The sequence below is a fragment of the Coenobita brevimanus genome, chromosome 54 (genome assembly GCF_032717465.1).
Source record: "Coenobita brevimanus isolate Jiangsu-jjx chromosome 54, ASM3271746v2, whole genome shotgun sequence".
Taxonomy (NCBI): domain Eukaryota; kingdom Metazoa; phylum Arthropoda; class Malacostraca; order Decapoda; family Coenobitidae; genus Coenobita; species Coenobita brevimanus.
The window spans coordinates 30,621,213-30,638,712 of NC_137007.1; the positions used below are offsets into that span (position 1 = coordinate 30,621,213).

The 17,500-nt window shown below is 46.1% G+C and overlaps 1 protein-coding gene across 1 annotated transcript in view; it reads left to right on the forward strand.

The window, feature by feature from the left end:
• Positions 1 to 17,500, forward strand: part of LOC145401022 (protein slit-like) — a 435,058-nt gene that overhangs the window by 152,334 nt on the left and 265,224 nt on the right. The gene's annotated exons all lie outside the window — the stretch shown is intronic.

The following is a 17,500-nucleotide window of genomic DNA, read 5'->3' on the forward strand; positions in this document are numbered from 1 at the left end:
AGGTGGGTGAGAAAGTGTGAAAATGAGAAAGTAGGCGTGTAGGTGAAATAGACAAGTGAGAAATCGGGAGTGTAATACCAGGTGACCAATTAAAAGAGTAATTAAGGAGACTAATAGCCTTCGCAATTACCATGCAATTAAAAGAAAATGATCCCCTTGGCCTAGATACCCTCCACACCTCAACCCACTCATGGTGGAGGCAACTCTAGCCTTCTGCTCCTCCCAGTGCTATAATACCATTTTAGTTATCAAAGTTGTGAAAAAACTCTAAGATTTCACACTCCACGTTTCACTCTCGAACTTTGCGGGGATTTTTATTTCACTCTTGCTATATCCAGACGATTTTATTCAGCTTAGGAGAGATTTGGGGGGATTTGTTATGCCTTAATTAATCCTTTTACTCCTAGAGATTTCTTCCAGGGTAAAAAAATCGTCTTGTGGTCGCCTGATGTAATGGGGAAAATAATCATAGTGAAGGGGTTAGTAAATAGGTTAATGAATAAATGTGTGAATGAATGACTAGTGTTATATAAGATGAATTAGGAAAAAATACAAAGATGCAAGCAGGAAAAAACATTAATAAAGACACAGATGAAAATACACGAGCAAAAACAAGCCAACCGCAATACACTTACTGCAATACCCTTCCTCTTTGTAGGGCCTGGGTGACTACCACCATTACTACAACCACCACTACAACCATTACTACAACCACCACTACAACCATTACTACAACCACCACTACAACCATTACTACAACTACCACTACAACCATTACAGCAACCACCACTACAACCATTACTACAACCACCACTACAACCATTACTACAACTACCACTACAACCATTACAGCAACCACCACTACAACCATTACTACAACCAACACTACAACCATTACAACTACCACTACAACTACCACTACAGCCATTTACTACAACCACCACTACAGCCATTACTACAACTACCACTACAGCCATTACTACAACTACCACTACAGCCATTACAACAACCACAACCACAACCTTAACAAGTACCACAACCACGTCCACCACTACAGCCAGAACCATAATCACTACCACTACCACAATAGTCAGTCACCACGGACATTACAACCTTCACCACAACCACCACTACATTCATTACCACAACCATCATAACTACAGCCATTACTACGACTAGGCCACCACAACTACAACCATCGCAACTGGACTACCACAACTACAACCACCACAACCAGACTACCACAACTATAACCATCACTACAACAAGACTACCATAACTACAGTCATTACTACAACCAGACTACCACAACAACAACCATCCACCATCATCCTCTTCCCCTCCCCGGCGTGTAGCAAACTAGTAAATGACGCAAAGCAATGTTGTTATGCCAAAAATGGGATGTGTTGGGAACGAAGGTATCCCACTTACAATCCTCCCGTCCCACCTATCCCCCTTGTCCCCCACCCCTCCCCCCCATCACAGTTCTTCCCCTCTCCCCTATCCTTTCCCTCTGTCCTCGCCCTTCCCCCACCTCCCTATTCCCTCCCCTCTACCCTATCACAGTCCTTTTCCTCCTCCTCTGTTCTCTATCCCATTCCCCTTCTCCCACACCTATCCCACCCCTCCCTTACTTCCTCTCTCCCTCTCCTCTATCCCAGACGTTCCTCCACCCTCCTATCTTCTTCCCTTTAATGCTAGCTCTTCTCTATCCTCATCCCTATTCCCCTTCCCTCCTTCTATCCGTCTCCCTTCCCCAACCACATATCACCCTATCCCCACCCTCTACCCCTCTCTTCCTCTTTCCTTCGCATCCTCTATCGCAGCTCTTCCCCCAGTCTTCCTACCCCTCTCTGCCCCATCCCCCACTCCTACCCCTCTGTCTCCCATCCCTCATCCTTCCATCCCCCACCCCTCCCTCTCTCCACTATCCCTCTATCCTTCCATCCCCCACCCCTCCCCCTCTCCTTCATCCCCCCTATCCTTCCATCCCCCACTCCTACCCCTCTCCCCTATCCCCCTATCCCTCCCCCTATCCCTGGTCATCTAACTAGCCTCGTGTAATGGCTAGTAATAATAATTCCGGGGAGTTGTTAAGCATTTGGTAATTAGGGTGCGTAGGGTAGGGCTAGGGTGGATTATGGAGAGAGAGAGAGAGAGAGAGAGAGAAGGGTAACACTAATGATACATATGATGATGATGATGATGATAACTATGACAGCAATGATGATGATGATGGTGGTGATGATGATGATGATGATGATGGCCGCCTCGGTGCCTCGTAATGACTGGTACAGGTCGGATACAGAAACACTAGAGCTTTGTAATTTGTTGGCTGGACACGTGATTACACTAGGCACTGTATCTATGTCAGAGAGGGAGAGAGAGAGAGAGAGAGAGAGAGAGAGAGAGAGAGAGAGAGAGTCTATTCTACAAGCTTCTTCCTTCCCTCCTTCTCCCCTTCCTTTCTTCTCTCTTTCTTTCCCCTTTCCTTGTCTTTCCTCTCCACTTTTGCCTTCCTTCCATCTTTCCCTCCATCCTTCTTTCTCTCCTTTCTGCCACCCAATAATTTTTCACATCCCTCCATCATCCCCCCCTTTTCCTTCCTTCCTTCTTCTTTTTCATTTCTCCCTTTCATCTTCGTTCTTCTCTTCTTCCCTTCCTTCCTTCTCCCCCTCCTTCCTTCGTCCCTTCTTTTTTTTTTTTTTTCCCTCTCCCCCTCCTTATTTTCTCTTCATCCGTCCCATACACCTTCCCTCCTTCCACCTCACTTTCTTCCTTCCTCTCCTCCCTTCCTCTCTCCCTTCCTTCTCTCCTTCCGTCTTCCGTTCTTCTCTAACTCAAACACTTCTTCATCCTTTATTCTCTCGTCCTTTATACACCCCTCCCTCTTCCCCTTCCTCCCCCTCCCCCTCCCCCTCCCCTTGTGACACTCGATGTATTATGTTCATTACCCGTGGGCGATTACACCGATAAATCCGGTTACAGTAGTCGGGATTAACTCTCTCTCTCTCTCTCTCTCTCTCTCTCTCTCAATTTGTCAGTCTTGGATACACAACCCCGGCCATAAATCGCTCCTTGGCATTCGATGTGTCCGCTTGGGCTAGCATGGGCTACTCCGAGGGCTATATTATTACCAGCTGGGCTATTTTTTGTCTGTGGGGGCTAGAGAGAGAGAGAGACAGAGAGAGAGAAAGAGAGAGGGAGGGAGGGGGGGAAGAGAGAGCTATGTAAGTTGAGAAAGAGAGACAGAGAGGGAGAGACAGAGAGAGAGATATATGTAAGTTCTTGTTTGTTTTTCTTGTCTTGTTTTTAGTGTTCTTGTTGTTTGTGATTGTTTGTGTAGTTAATGTATGTTTGTTTTCATAAAATTTGGATCATTTTAAAAATATTTGGATTTTTCGATCTGTAGTAAATAATGAAGTCTGTTTAAAATGTATTCCATTATGACCAGACGATTTTATTCAGAACAGGAGAGACTTCGATTTGTTTATTTATTTATTTATTTTTCTTGCTGTGGGGGTTACTTAGGGTGTACTTAGCGACTCGGGACTGCTACCTAGGGCTACTTAAGGCTGTATTCTGCTACTGGGGCTACTGGAAGGGGACTGGGAGAGGCTGTTAGGTCGTTTTTGTGTTTATTTCGTCTCGAGCCAACCACACCAAAACACCTGGGACTAATGAAGGCTATTTTTCGCATCTTAGACTATCATTGCAGGCTCGTAGGTAGGAATTAGGGGCTACTAGGACGACTTAGGGGCTACTAGGACGACTCCGGGGCTACTAGGACGACTCCGGGGCTACTAGGACGACTCCGGGGCTACTAGGACGACTCAGGGGCTACTGGGACTACTGAGGGGCTACTAGGACTACTCAGGGGCTACTAGGACTACTCAGGGGCTACTAGGACTACTCAGGGGCTACTAGGACGACTCAGGGGCTACTAGGACTACTCAGGGGCTACCAGGACTACTCAGGGGCTACCAGGACTACTTAGGGGCTACATAAGGGGGCTATTTTTACTACTGAGGATACGGATTTTTCGGAGCCTCATTGGAAGCTATTTTTTTTCTATTCTTGAGACTCATTTTAAGGTTTAATTTTGGGGAGACTGATTTTAGCGCCAAATTTAGGGAAACTATTTTTTGGATTACTTTTGGCTGAGTATTTTTAGGAACCTTTTTTTAAGGGACTATTTTTGGGGGGTAGAATTTTGCTGACCGTTTTTTGGGGGGGGGCAACCAGGACTACTCAGGGGCTACCAGGACTACTTAGGGGCTACATAAGGGGGCTATTTTTACTACTGAGGATACGGATTTTTCGGAGCCTCATTGGAAGCTATTTTTTTTCTATTCTTGAGACTCATTTTAAGGTTTAATTTTGGGGAGACTGATTTTAGCGCCAAATTTAGGGAAACTATTTTTTGGATTACTTTTGGCTGAGTATTTTTAGGAACCTTTTTTTAAGGGACTATTTTTGGGGGGTAGAATTTTGCTGACCGTTTTTTGGGGGGAGAATTTTTGGGAATATTTTTTGGGGGAGAATTTTGGGGACTTTTTTTTGGGGGGGGGAGTTTTTTGGGATTTTTTTTTGGAGGGGGGAAATTTTGTGGACTTTTTTAGGGGAAGAATTTAGGGGACTATATTTCGGGGAGAAATTTTGAGACTATTTTTTGGGCGTGAATTTTGGGGACTATATTAGGAAGCCATTTTTGGGAGCAATTTTTTAGGGAATTTTTTTTTTTGGGGGGGGGGGAGAATTTTGGGGATTATTTTTGGAGACTATTTTCTAAGAATTTTTTTTGCGGACAATTTTTTTAAAGATTTTTATTAGAACTATTATTTGGGGATAATATTTTTTTTTTTGTCTCTTTTCATGGACTTTTTCAACGCCATTTTTTTTTTTTTTTTTATACTGTTTTTCGGTGGGTATTTTCAACGTCTCTTTTCACGGGTCCCTCGTCATCTAGGGGTCTATTGTTAAGCTATAATGGGTAAAAAATAGGCTGTTAAGGGATTTTGGCATGTAAATTGAGGGTACTTAAGGGCCATTAGGCGGCAGGGTGGCCGGGGGGAGGCTGGTGGGGTGAGGAAAGGGGAGGAGGAAGAGGGAAGAGAGGAAGGGAGAGCAGGGAGAGGGAAGGGAAGGGGAGGGGGAAGTAGAACTGGTGGGAAAGTAGGAAGGAAGGGATAATAATAGGGAAGTATTGAAGAAAGAGAGAGGGAAAAGAGGAAGGGATGTGACGGAAGGATGAAAAAGATAATGAGAGAGAGAGAGAGAGAGAGAGAGAGAGAGAAAGGAAGGAAAATGGAGATCATAAGACAGGAGTGAGGAAAGGAAGGGAGATGGAAGAAAGGAATGAAGGTAAGTTAAAGAACAGAACGTAGGTGAGTAAGTAGGGAGGTAGGTAGACAGATAAGTACGTAGGTAGGAAGGAGAGGAGGAGTGAGGTGACGAAATGTTAGGTAGAAGGGAGAGGCATGGAGGGAGAGGGAAAAAAAGAAATAAATTAAAAGATTGTAAGGTAGATAGAGAAAAGAAAAAAAAAAACGGATGGAAGGAGGGATGCGTGTAAGAGAGAGAGAGAAAAAAGAGGAAAGAAATACGAGTAGGAGAAAGAGGCAGGAGAGATTGGAGACAGGAGGGCAGAGTATGGCACGAAGGGAAGGCAGGAAGGACAGGTGAGGGAGGGGTATGCAGGGGGGACAGGCAGACAGAGGTGAGGCAAAGGAAAGTGAAGGAGAGAGGGAACGCAGGAAGAATGGAAGGTGGTAAGGCACGAAGGAAGGCAGGGGTGAGGAGGGTAAGGCAGGGGAGATTGAGGCAGGGTAAGGCAGGTGAGAGTGAGTCAGGGTAAGGCAGGGAAGGGACAGGCAGGTTCCAATAATTACCACTTCTGCCTCGACTGATACCAACTCTCACTCTGTCTGCTACTGTCTGTTCTCCTCCTCTGCTTCTTTTTGTTACTTTTTCTTTCTCTTCTCTCTCGCCTTTCTTCTTTCTCGTTGTTGTTGTTGTTGTTGTTGTTGTTGTTGTTGTTGTTGTTGTTCATCTTCCCCTCACTATTTTGCCTTTTTCTCCATCCCTTTTCTTGTGCCCCTTTTCTGTGCTCCTTCTTCTTTTGCGCTTTCTCTTTTTCCCCATTTCTCTCCTTTTCTCTTTCTCGCGTCCTTTCCCCCCTCTCACTTTCTGCATCTCCATCTCCCCTACTCTTTCTCCCCTCTCTCTTTGTCTCATGATTCTCCCTTTTAGTTGCTTATAGTCTATTCCTTTATTATCCTCTCCCCTCTCTCCATCTTTCGTTTCCCCCCTCCCCCCCCTCTCTCTCTCTCTCTCTTTCCCTTTCCCTTTACCTGCATGGCTTTGTTTCTTTTGTCTTCTCCTTTCTTCCATTTTCCGCTGTTTCGTTTACCCCCCTCCTCTCTCTCTCTCTTTCTCTGTCTCTCTCTCTCTCTCTCTCTCTCTCTCTCTCTCTCTCTCTCTCTCTCTGTCAGCATCTTCACCTTAAATATCTGGGCATTTACGTCATAAAAATCCGCGAAATAAGAAAATTGAAAGTATTTCAAGAAGTCTGAATCACCCTCCCAAGATGGCTTAAGATTTACAGCAATTAATTAGCAAGTCTTAAGCTTCTATTTCCTGAATCAGAGGAGAGAGATACATAATTAAATAATCCTCTGAAGCCACCTGGAATGCCTCACTGCCAAGCCTACAGTACATTCCACGTAGACCGCAGTGTGGGAGGACAGGCCTGGCAGGAAGGGTGCTGTAAGAATCCGTAAACAGACTGACTCGGCTGCAGCACTTCCAGGAAAAAGATAATCGTGTGTCCTTGTACTGAGAGATTCGTCGCTTCAATTCATCATCTGTCCCCCCATGTAGTACTTGATGGCCATTTCCTTCCACGAGTTCAGACGGGTTCAAATGTGTTCAAGTTTGTGTTCATCTGCGTATCACTTCGTACTGAGAGGTTAATTTGTCACTTCATTTCACCACCTACCCCCCTGAAACTTGGGGCCACTTCCTTTCTGTAGAGTACATGATAGCCATATCCTTCCACGAATTCGGATGTGTTCAATTGTGTGTCAACCCATACTTAGGGACTCGCCACTTTCCTGATATACAGATGGCCATCTACATGCACGTTCTTAGAAGAAGTTTTATAAGTTCATACAGAATCTGCCTGATCAGTTTGGCACCACAGACCAGCCTGGTGGTGGTTAAGTGGTTAGAGGACTTGTCATCTGTTCGAAAGGACGCGAACTCAATCCCAAGCACGGAAGAGACACAGTTAATGGACTTGCATTTCGTTAAAGAAGCCCACCGATATGTTATAAAAATACCTCGCAAATGAAAACCCGAGTATACTGTATACTTGTTTAAATGGACGGTGGTGACATATGAAGGTGTGTACCAGGAGAACTGCTCGACCTTAGTTAAAATACAATTATGTCTGTCTAGAGTCGGACATATTGAAAAAGAAAGAAAGAAAAAAAAAAAGCCGCACAGTCTAACACTCTGCCGTCGAGAAATTGCATGTAGACAGTTTGTTGGCAGACAGACCATTGCGACTATGAACACGACACGCGGTACCCTCCTTCTTAAAGCTCAGGACATCCTTCTCTAATTCATATCCCAAAAGAGATTAAGTAACGGTGCTGTAGACGTTCTCATCCCTTGTGAGGTGGAACGCACGGGTAAGATCAAGATGAAGACGATAAAGATGTACCCACCTTCCCATCTACTACCTTCCCGTCCCTGATCTTTTACTTCCCTCAGTTCCGTCCCTGTCCCCCGTGTGGAGCATCGTGGAGTGCAGGAAAAGGGCGACTCTTGCCAATAGTCCACCGGGATCACGTCCAAATGAGTTTAGGGCCACAACAACAGCATTATCACTCGCACCACTACATATCCTCCCTTCCTCTGCTGTGGAAGTCGGGGACCTTTATGTAACTTATAGGAGTGGAAGTTATAGGAGTGGAAGTTGTAGGAGTGGAAGTTATAGGAGTGGAAGTTATAAAATTCTGTGTGACCTGTAAGACGTTTCTGACCTTAAAACGGGGTGTCACTTCTAAAACGGTAAATGACTTATAAAACAGTGTGCGACTGATAAAACACTGTGTGATTTATTAAACGTTTTTGTCTTATGAAACGTTTCTTACATGTAAACCGGGGCGCACCTTCAAAAACGTTTCTAACTTCTAAAACGGTGTGTGACTTCTGAAAGGGCGGTGTAGTAAAGAAGAGCAGTGAAAACATTCCTTAGGGGCGAGTAACGAGACTGTTCTTCCACCACCCATGAATACTGATGAGCCAGGGGAGGGGAGGGGAGGGGAAAGAGGTAAGTAGGTAGGAGGAAAGAGAGGGGAGGGGAAAGAAAGGGGAAAGAGAGGCGGCAGGGAGGGGAAAAAGAGGGGAGTGAGTGAGAGAGTGGGTTGAAGCTGATGGAGGGAATGGATAAGAGGAGGAGGAAAGAGGAGAGTTGATGGGAGGAAAGAGAGGGGAGGGAGAGGTGAAGAGGGTGGATTGAAGGATGAGACGGAAGGGAAAAGAGAGGGAAGAGAGAAGGGAGAGGAGGAAGGCAGATAGCTACCTAGATAGATAGACAGTAAGACAGACAGAGAAACAGAGGGACAGAAAAGGAGACGAATGAGGCAGCATGAGAGGAAAAGAAAAGCAATAAATAGTGAGACTAACGGGAAGAGGAAGAGGGGTAACGTAAGGAAAGAAGGAAGAGGACAAATGGAAGAGGAGTAGAGGAAGGACGAGGAGGAAGAGGAAGAATGCAAGAGGAGGAGAGGAAGTATGGGATAGAAGAGGCGAGAGAAATAAAACGAAGGGAAGGAAAAGGGGAGAAGAGAGTTATGAAAAAAAAGGAAGAAAAAAATACGAAAGCCTGAGTTAATTCTTGACAGGTGCAACAGCTCAGAAAGATTATTATTATTATTATTATTATTATTATTAGTAGTAGTAGTAGTAGTAGTAGTAGTAGTAGTGCGATGATGATGATGATGATAGTGATGATTAAGACTTCATAGTTGTTAAAGAGGTGACCAAAATCTACAGTAATGAAAAAAAAAAAAAAAGGAGGGCTGTCTCTCACCGGACATTGATGGTAAAAAAAAAAAAAAGAGAGACAGAGGACTAATGGATATTATTTATATCTCTTTCACTACCAGAATATTTCATTAGCTGAATTTTGGTCTTAGGTAAAAAGATTTTAAAGAAAAGTGTCAATCAGTCTGTCTGTCTATCTGTCTGTCTGTGTGTCTACTTACCTACCTACCTGCTACCTTTCTACCTGCCTAATCGATCACTATCTATCTATCTATCTATCTATCTACCTGTCTGTTTATATTCTTGAAACAAGTAATATTTTCGCTTCTGAATAGGAAATCAAGCCACTTCATATCGCTGTCCTGAGATCCCTGTTTAACTGTACTGCGATTGGCGGCAGAGATGGCGAGGGTAAAGGATTTGGCGGCAGAGACGGAGGGGTAAAGGATTTGGCGGGAAGAATATGGCGGAGAGAGAGAGAGAGAGAGAGAGAGAGAGAGAACAATGACGTCAGAGTAGCAGCCAAAATAGCCGAGCCGGTAACTCCAAGACGAAGTGGCGGGAAGGGGGCGTGTTTGTCTTCCGGCGAGCAGCGGGAATGGCAAATTGGGTGGGACTGGGCCGGAACATCGGTAGAATTAGATAGAAAAAAGATAGAAAACCCTGAAAAGACTCAAATTGGCCGACCACATTGGCTGAATTAGATAGAAAAAGATAGAAAACCCCTGAAAGACCCAGATGCTTCGATACGTAACGCAGAACTCACCGCTAGATGGCAGGGTGCTGGATCTGACGTCACTTTGTTTATGTTCCACTTTCAAACATATTTACCTCCGTCAGCAAATTTGGACGTTGTTATGTATTAATCTATGTCTTTTTGTTTATCTTAGAAGTTGCTGTCGTATTTCTTTGATATTTGGTGGACAGGACAGGTGAGTAATGGGTAAAAGAAGAGTTTGTGTGTTTTTTGGTTTGTGGGAAGGGAAAATGAAGAGAGACTGGAACCGGAAAATAAAGGAGAAATTAAATATAAGACAGGCAAAAGAGCGAATAACATTAAATTCTTATTCATATTTATCTTTATTAACCTTTGTATTACGTATCTTTATTTTCTTCAAGGTAAATCCAAGAACGTACTCGAATTTAAATACTTTGATTGAAACTCGCAGGTAGACTAATTAGGTGGCTTTAATCTCTTTTTTACCTGCCCTTGAAATACCTGTGGCGTTGTTGGCTTGGTGGGGGATAAAGAGAGTCTGTGTCTCTGTCTTCACTCTACTGCAGGACGGGGGGAGGGGATGATAGAGAGAGAGAGAGAGAGAGAGAGAGAGGTGGGAATAGAGGTGATAAGTGTTCTGTTGTGTGTGTGTGTGGATGATGTAGATAGATAGATAGAAGGATGATTTCTCTCTCTCTCTCTCTCTCTCTCTCTCTCTCTCTCTCTCTCTCTCTCTCTCTCTCTCCTTCCATGCTTCTCCTCCCTCCCCAATTCTCTTCTATCTGGCTCACTTTCCCTCCCATTACCTCTCAGTCTCCCATCCCCCCCCTCTCTCTCTCTCTCTCTCTCTCTCTCTCTCTCTCTCCGTATTCCCTCTACCCCTCCTCCCTCGTCCTCTCCCCTGTCTCCCTCTTTCCTTCATCCTTCCTTGTATCTCCCTTTCCCTCTCTCTGTCGCTCTCCTCCCCTCTCCTCCTTCCCCAGCCCTCCCCTCTCCCCTTCCTCCTCCTCGTTCTTCTCTCACACTCTTCCTCCTTCCTTCATCCCCTTTTCCTCCTGTCCATCCCTCTCCCTCCATCCCCTTTTCCTCCTGTCCATACCTCTCCGTCCATCCACTGTTCTCTCCCCCTCCCCTACCATCCTCTCCTATTCCTATCTTTACCCTCTCCTCTCTCCGTTGCTCCCTTCTCTCCTCTCTTCATTCCTCCCCTCCCCTCCCCTCCCCTCCCGTGTGAAATTTCCTTGTCATCTTTTCCATGCTGCATGATGGTCTTTCTCACTTTTTTCCTGCCTGCTTCGAGGGTTTGGTGGGTGGGGGAGAGCCTTCTTGCTTTGCTGTCCTTACCTTCAGCTTGTAGAATTAGATACCATAATGATAGTCTTCTCTGTAACTAGCAGCCTCGAAAGGACTGTTGGGTCTGTTGCTGTTTGGTTTCCTTTGTACTCCCTTCCCCTCCCCTCTTCTCCCCTCTCCTCCCCTCCCCTCCCCTTCCCTCCCCTCCCCTCCCCTTCCCTCCCCTTCACCCTCACCCTCCCCTCCCTTCCCCTAATGACCCCACCATTACTTTTGATTGCTTATTATTTGCTTGGATTCGAAACCTGGATCTGTTTTTATCCCTCGTGGTGGAGAGAGAGAGAGAGAGAGAGAGAGAGAGAGAGAGAGAGAGAGAAAGAGAGAGAGAGTAGAGGGGGAAGAAAAGACCAAGGGCAAGGAGCTGGGCAATCTGTTACTTTTTTGTTGGTGTGTGTATAGATGGTGGTGATAGGGAGATGGGGGTGATAGTGTGTGTGTGTGTTTGTGTGTGTGTGAGAGAGAGAGAGAGAGAGAGAGAGAGAGAGAGGGGGGGGAGGTTGACCAGACAGCCAGATAAAGGTACTGCTGTTAAAAAACATTAAAAACACACACGAGGACCTAAACACACACACACACACACACACACACACACACACACACACACACACACACACACACACACACACACACACACACACACACACACACAATCACAGCTAAAGGAAAGGAGTTGGGAGCCCAGGGGTATTTTTTAGTACTGATGTGTTGATTATTGTTATTATATTGTCTCTCTCTCCCCCCATCCCCTTCCCCTCCCGTCCCCCATCCCCCTACCCTTCCCTTACACCTTGCCCTATCCTCTCTCTCTCTCCCCCGATCTCTTCTACCCCTCCTTTCCCTTCCCTTATCTTCCTCCCTCTTCCCCTTCCCCATCTCCTTGTTCGCCTTCCCTTACACTGCACTCTCTCCCCCTCCCTTTCTCTTACCTTCGTCTCCCCTCCCCACTTCTTACACAACATGGAGACTAGTTGGGGAGGGAAAGGGAAGGGAGGGAGAGAAAATTGTAGGAACGGAAAAGGAGGGAGGTAGAGGAGGTAGGTAGAATGTTGAGGAGAGGTGGAGGAAAGTAAAGTAGGTGGGATAGTCATTTGTTGCAGGGCAGATTACTATTGTGGGTTCTGGAAGCTAAGACAAGGATAGTAAAGCAGAGAAGCCCCATCACACACCAATCCCCCAAGTCGAACCCGGCAGGAAAATGTAAGAAAAACCACGAAATACCCGTAAGAGAGAGAGAGAGAGAGAGAGAGACGAGCCTCGATATATAAGGGGCAAAAACCACCTCTCATCACCTAACCTCCCCACTTGACCTTCTAACCTGACCTAACCCCCTAACCCCAATCCTAACCTCGTCACCTAATCTTGGCTGTGATTGGTTAGGGTGTTTGTAAGGGAGGCTGTGATTGGCTGAGGCGCGTATCTCTATAGGGAGGGCGGGGTTGCTGCATTATCTCTCTCTCTCTCTCTCTCTCTCTCTCTCTCTCTCTCTCTCTCTCTCTCTCTCTCTCTCTCTCATTTCCTCTTTCATTGACTCATATTTCTTCTGTCCCTCAGTCTCTCTTTTATCTCTCCATTCATCTCACTTCTCTCTCCTCCCCTCTTTCTCTCTCATTTCCTCATTCCTCCTCCCTCTGTCTCCCTTTTATCTCTCCCTCCATCTCCCTCTTCCTCTCCCCGCCTCCCCTCTTCCCTCTCCACATCGTCTCCATGTTTGATGCCTGCCCTTATCATCCCCCACCCGACCCGAATTCTAAATACCGCCCGGGGTTGGACTCTGGATTGGGGGAAGCTGAAGGACGATGAAGGAGGTTGGGAGTGAAGGAGTGATGGAGGGAAGGAAGGAGGGATGGAGGGAGGAAGAAGGATCGATGTAGGAAGGAAAGAAATATAGAAACAGAAGGAAAAAGATAGGGTAAATTGGATGGCTGGTTGTATTTTCACGACTCGATTGACATGCTAAAGCTGGATGGAAGGAATGAAGGAAGGAAGAAGGAGGGCAAGGAGGGGGTGCATGAAGGACGGAGGGGGGACAGAAGGACTGAAGGAGGGTGAAGGATGGACAGAGGAAAGGAAAGAGGAGAAAAGATAAGGTAAACAAAGATGCTTGTATATTTTGTCTTCTGCACCCGACCGTCATTCTGAATGCTGCCCGGGGATGGACCGTGACCTGTAGGGGGGGAAGGAGGGAAGAGGGGGGTGATGGAAGGAAGGAAGAGGGGGGTGATGGAAGGAAGGAAGTGGGACTGAAGGAAGGAAGGAAGGGAGGAAGGAAAGAATGATGAATGTAGGAGGGAAAACGTCTAGGGAAGAAGGGAGGAGTGAGGGAAGGAGAGAAGAATTTTGGAAAGGAAGAATGGAAGAAATAAGTAAGAGAAGGAGGAGAAAGGAGTGATGGAAGGAAGGAAGAGGATGAAGGAGGAGAAGGAGGAAGTGATGGAGGGAAGGGAGGAGGGATAAGGAATAAAGGAGGGAGTGAATGAAGGAGGGAATAGGAAGAGAGGGAGGGAAGATAAAAAAAAAGAAACCAGAAGTAAAAATGTATATATGTGTAAGAGGGGAAAGCATAAGGTAGATAAGGATGTCAGCATTTATCTTCCGTACCCGACCCTCATACGAAAGACCGCTTGAGGATGGACTGTGGGCTGAAGGAAGAGAAGGAGGGAGAAGGAAGAGAGAAAGAGGGACTAAAGAGAAAAATGGTGGAGGAGGGGAAGGAAAAAGAGAGGAAGAGGGACTAAAGGAGGGAATGGTGGAAGAAGGGAGATGGAAGAGAGGAAGCGGGACTAGAGGAGGGAATGGTGGAAGAAGGGAAGGAGGAGAAGGAAGAGAGAGTAAAGGAGAGAATGCTGGAAGAAGGGAAGAAGGAAGAGTGGTAAATAGATGGAAAAAAAAATAAAAGAACGATTGTAAACAGAGATGCCTACGTTGATCTTCCACATCCAGTCATCATCCTAAACACTCTCCGGAGGAGGAGTTGGGTTTGAAGGAAGGTGAAGGAGAGGAGGAAGAAGAGAAGGAAGGAATGAGGACAAAGCGTAGATGGAGAGAAGGAAGGAGATCAAGAAAGAAGGCATGGGGGGGAAGGTGGACAATGGAGAAGAAGGAAGTACGTAATGAGGAGGGAGGTAGAATGAAAGGGAGGAGGGAGAAGGATGGGATAATTATAGAAGGAGAAAGAAGATAAAGGTTGAAGAATGAGGTACAAGACTGGTGAGAGAGAGAGAGAGAGAGAGAGAGAGAGAGAGAGAGAGAGAGAGAGAGAGAGAGAGAGAGAGGGGCGCATTTAATAAGAGGAAGAGGAAGGGGAGGACGCATGAGGGAAGCAGAACAAATTAGAATAAGGGGAGGTGAATTATGTGAGAGAGAGAGAGAGAGAGAGAGAGAGAGAGAGAGAGAGAGAGATCACACAGTCCATACGATGCAAAATGATCAAGCCTTAACATACGAGTCATTCAGTTGGACAAGCATTTTATTTTATTTTTTAATATTTTCACGAGTTCAGCAAAACTTATATATCTCTATCTATGTATCTGTCTATCTATTTATCTGTCTATCTATCTATCTGTTTATCGTCTATCAGTCACTCTATCCATCCATCAAATCCGCTGGTCTGGCTTCGTGCTCGATTTTGGCACTAGGCTCTTACTGTTCTCCTCTCCATCCATCCATCCATCCATCCCTCAGTCTTTCCATATATCTATCCCTCCATCCCTCCCTCCCTCCATCCATCCATCTGTCTGTCTGTCTGTCTGTCTGTCTGTCAGTCCATCCATCCATCCATCCATCCATCTGTCTATCCATCCATCCATCCATCTGTGTCTATCCATCCATCCATCTGTCTGTTTCTATCCATCCATCCATCCATCCATCCATCCATCTGTCTATCCATCCATCCATCTGTGCCTATCCATCCATCCATCCATCCATCCATCCATCCATCCATCCATCTGTCTATCCATCCATCCATCCATCTGTGTCTATCCATCCATCCATCTGTCTGTTTCTATCCATCCATCCATCCATCTGTCTATCCATCCATCCATCCATCCATCCATCTGTGTCTATCCATCCATCCATCTGTCTGTGTCTATCCATCCATCCATCCATCCATCCATCTGTCTGTGTCCATCCATCCATCCATCCATCCATCCATCTGTCTGTGTCTATCCATCCATCCATCCATCCATCCATCCATCCATCTGTCTATCTGTCTATCCGTCCATCCATCCATCCGTCTATCTATCTATCCATCCATCTATCGTGTTACACAGTCTTGTAGTCGGAAGTAAGCCCCATATATCTTAAAAGTAGTGAAAAATTTACTCATCATTGCAAAACAGTAACTGCCTAAAATATCGCATCAGTCACTCCCAATTATATCGTTTACGACATACTCGCTAATAGAGGCGTGAATTATTAAGAGCAGAGTTGATGGAGAGGGGAAATTATAGCAGTTTACTCTTTCAGACCGCGAGAGAGAGAGAGAGAGAGAGAGAGAGAGAGAGAGAGAGAGAGAGAGAGAGAGAGAGAGAGAATTGGATGAAGAGGGAGAAAGAGAATTTAACAAGGGGAGTGGCTGGGTGGGGGAGGGATAACCGTGTGAACATTAGAGAGAGAGAGAGAGAGAGAGAGCCGTGTGACATAAGGAGGAGGCTGAGGGTGTTACTCTAAATACCTTACTTGGGCGGAACAACTTAGATACCGCCATATTTGTGACAGGGAGGGAGGGAGGGAGGAAAGGAGGGAGGGAGAGGGAGAGGGGGAGAAGGAGGAAGGGGAGAGATCGAGAGGGAGGAGGCGGAGGAGAGGGAGAGATAGGAAGAGAAGGGGAGCAATAGGGAAATGGACGAAAGAAGAAAGAGAGGTGACAGGGGAGAGGTGTTGAGGGAGAAAGGAGAGGGATGAATGGGAAGGAAGGAGTGAAGAGGAGAAGGAGGGGGGAAGGAAGGAGGGAAGAGGAGGAACATGGAGGAAGAGACAGGACAAAAGGGAAGGACAAGGGAAAGGCAGTAAGAAGAAAGTTGGAAATAGAGGGAAGGGGCCAGAGTAAGGGAGAAGGGAAGGGAAAGGAGGGATTGGTAGGAAAGGAGGAACGGGAGGAAGAGAAGGGGAGGAAAGGAGTAGTAGGAGGGTAAGGAAGGGAGGAATAAGGAGGGAGGGATAGAAGGAGAGGGAGAAGGAGGGTGGGAGGAAAGGGAGAGGAAAGGGAGGGAGGGAGAAAAGAGGCAACTTCCATCTAAGGGCATGGCAAACTAAGGACCGTATTTCTGTTGACTTAGGAGCTCCCGCAACACCTCTTTATCAGCGATTTATTTTGCCTGTCACACCCTAACCCATTACTGCCTCAAATTGCGACACACAGCATTTTTTGGGGGTGGTAGTTAGTGTATCTTAAATTGACTGTACTAGCCTTCTGGATGGATAGATAGATAGGTAAATAGATATAAATAGATAGATAAGAAAATAAGTAATATATAAAGACGTCCTCGTATTGAAGAGCTTAACAGAGGTTGTTTCTTAGGGCCGCTTTCTAGGTAACAGAGGAGACTTCGTAACACCATTTCCTTAGCGACTTACTTTCCTTATTACACCTTCCTATCCTATTGTATTTTACTAAGAAACCAAGTCGATGCAAGAAATATACAAGTAACATAAAAGAGAAGATATGTGTGTAAATAAATCGCCAAGAAATCCATGTCACGTAGAATATGGTAGGGAGTAAGGATGCATCATCGTATTGAAGGGGTTGGTGGAGAATGTGATCAGAAGAGCGGAGGAGGAGGAGGAGGAGGAGGAGGAGGAAATTGAGGGAGGAGGGTAAAGATAAGGGTGGAGGAAGTGGTGAAGGGGGTAGGAGGAAGGTCAGGTGTGTGTGTGTGTGTGTGTGTGTGTGTGTGTGTGTGTGTGTGTGTGATAATTAGACAGGTGAGACGGGCATGGGTGGAGTCCCTTGCTGCCGGCTTGTCAGGTGTGGGGTGACAGGTGTGTGGAGGTGGCAGGTGTGGAGTGAGGAAGGTGTAGGATTAGTCAGTTGTGGCGTAAGGTGTGAGGCTGGATAGGTGTGAAGTTGACAGGTGTGGAGGTTGACAGGTGTGGGGATGACAGGTGCAGGGTGACAGGTGTGGAGGTTGACAGGTGTGGGGATGACAGGTGCAGGGTGACAGGTGTGGAAGTTGACAGGTGTGGGGATGACAGGTGCAGGGTGACAGGTGTGGAGGTTGACAGGTGTGGGGATGACAGGTGCAGGGTGACAGGTGTGGAGGTTGACAGGTTTGGGGTGACAGGTGTGAAAGTGATAGGTGTGGGATGACAAGTGTTGGGTGACAGGTGTGTTGCGAGGTAAGTATAGAATTAGGTGGTTGTGGAGTAATGCAG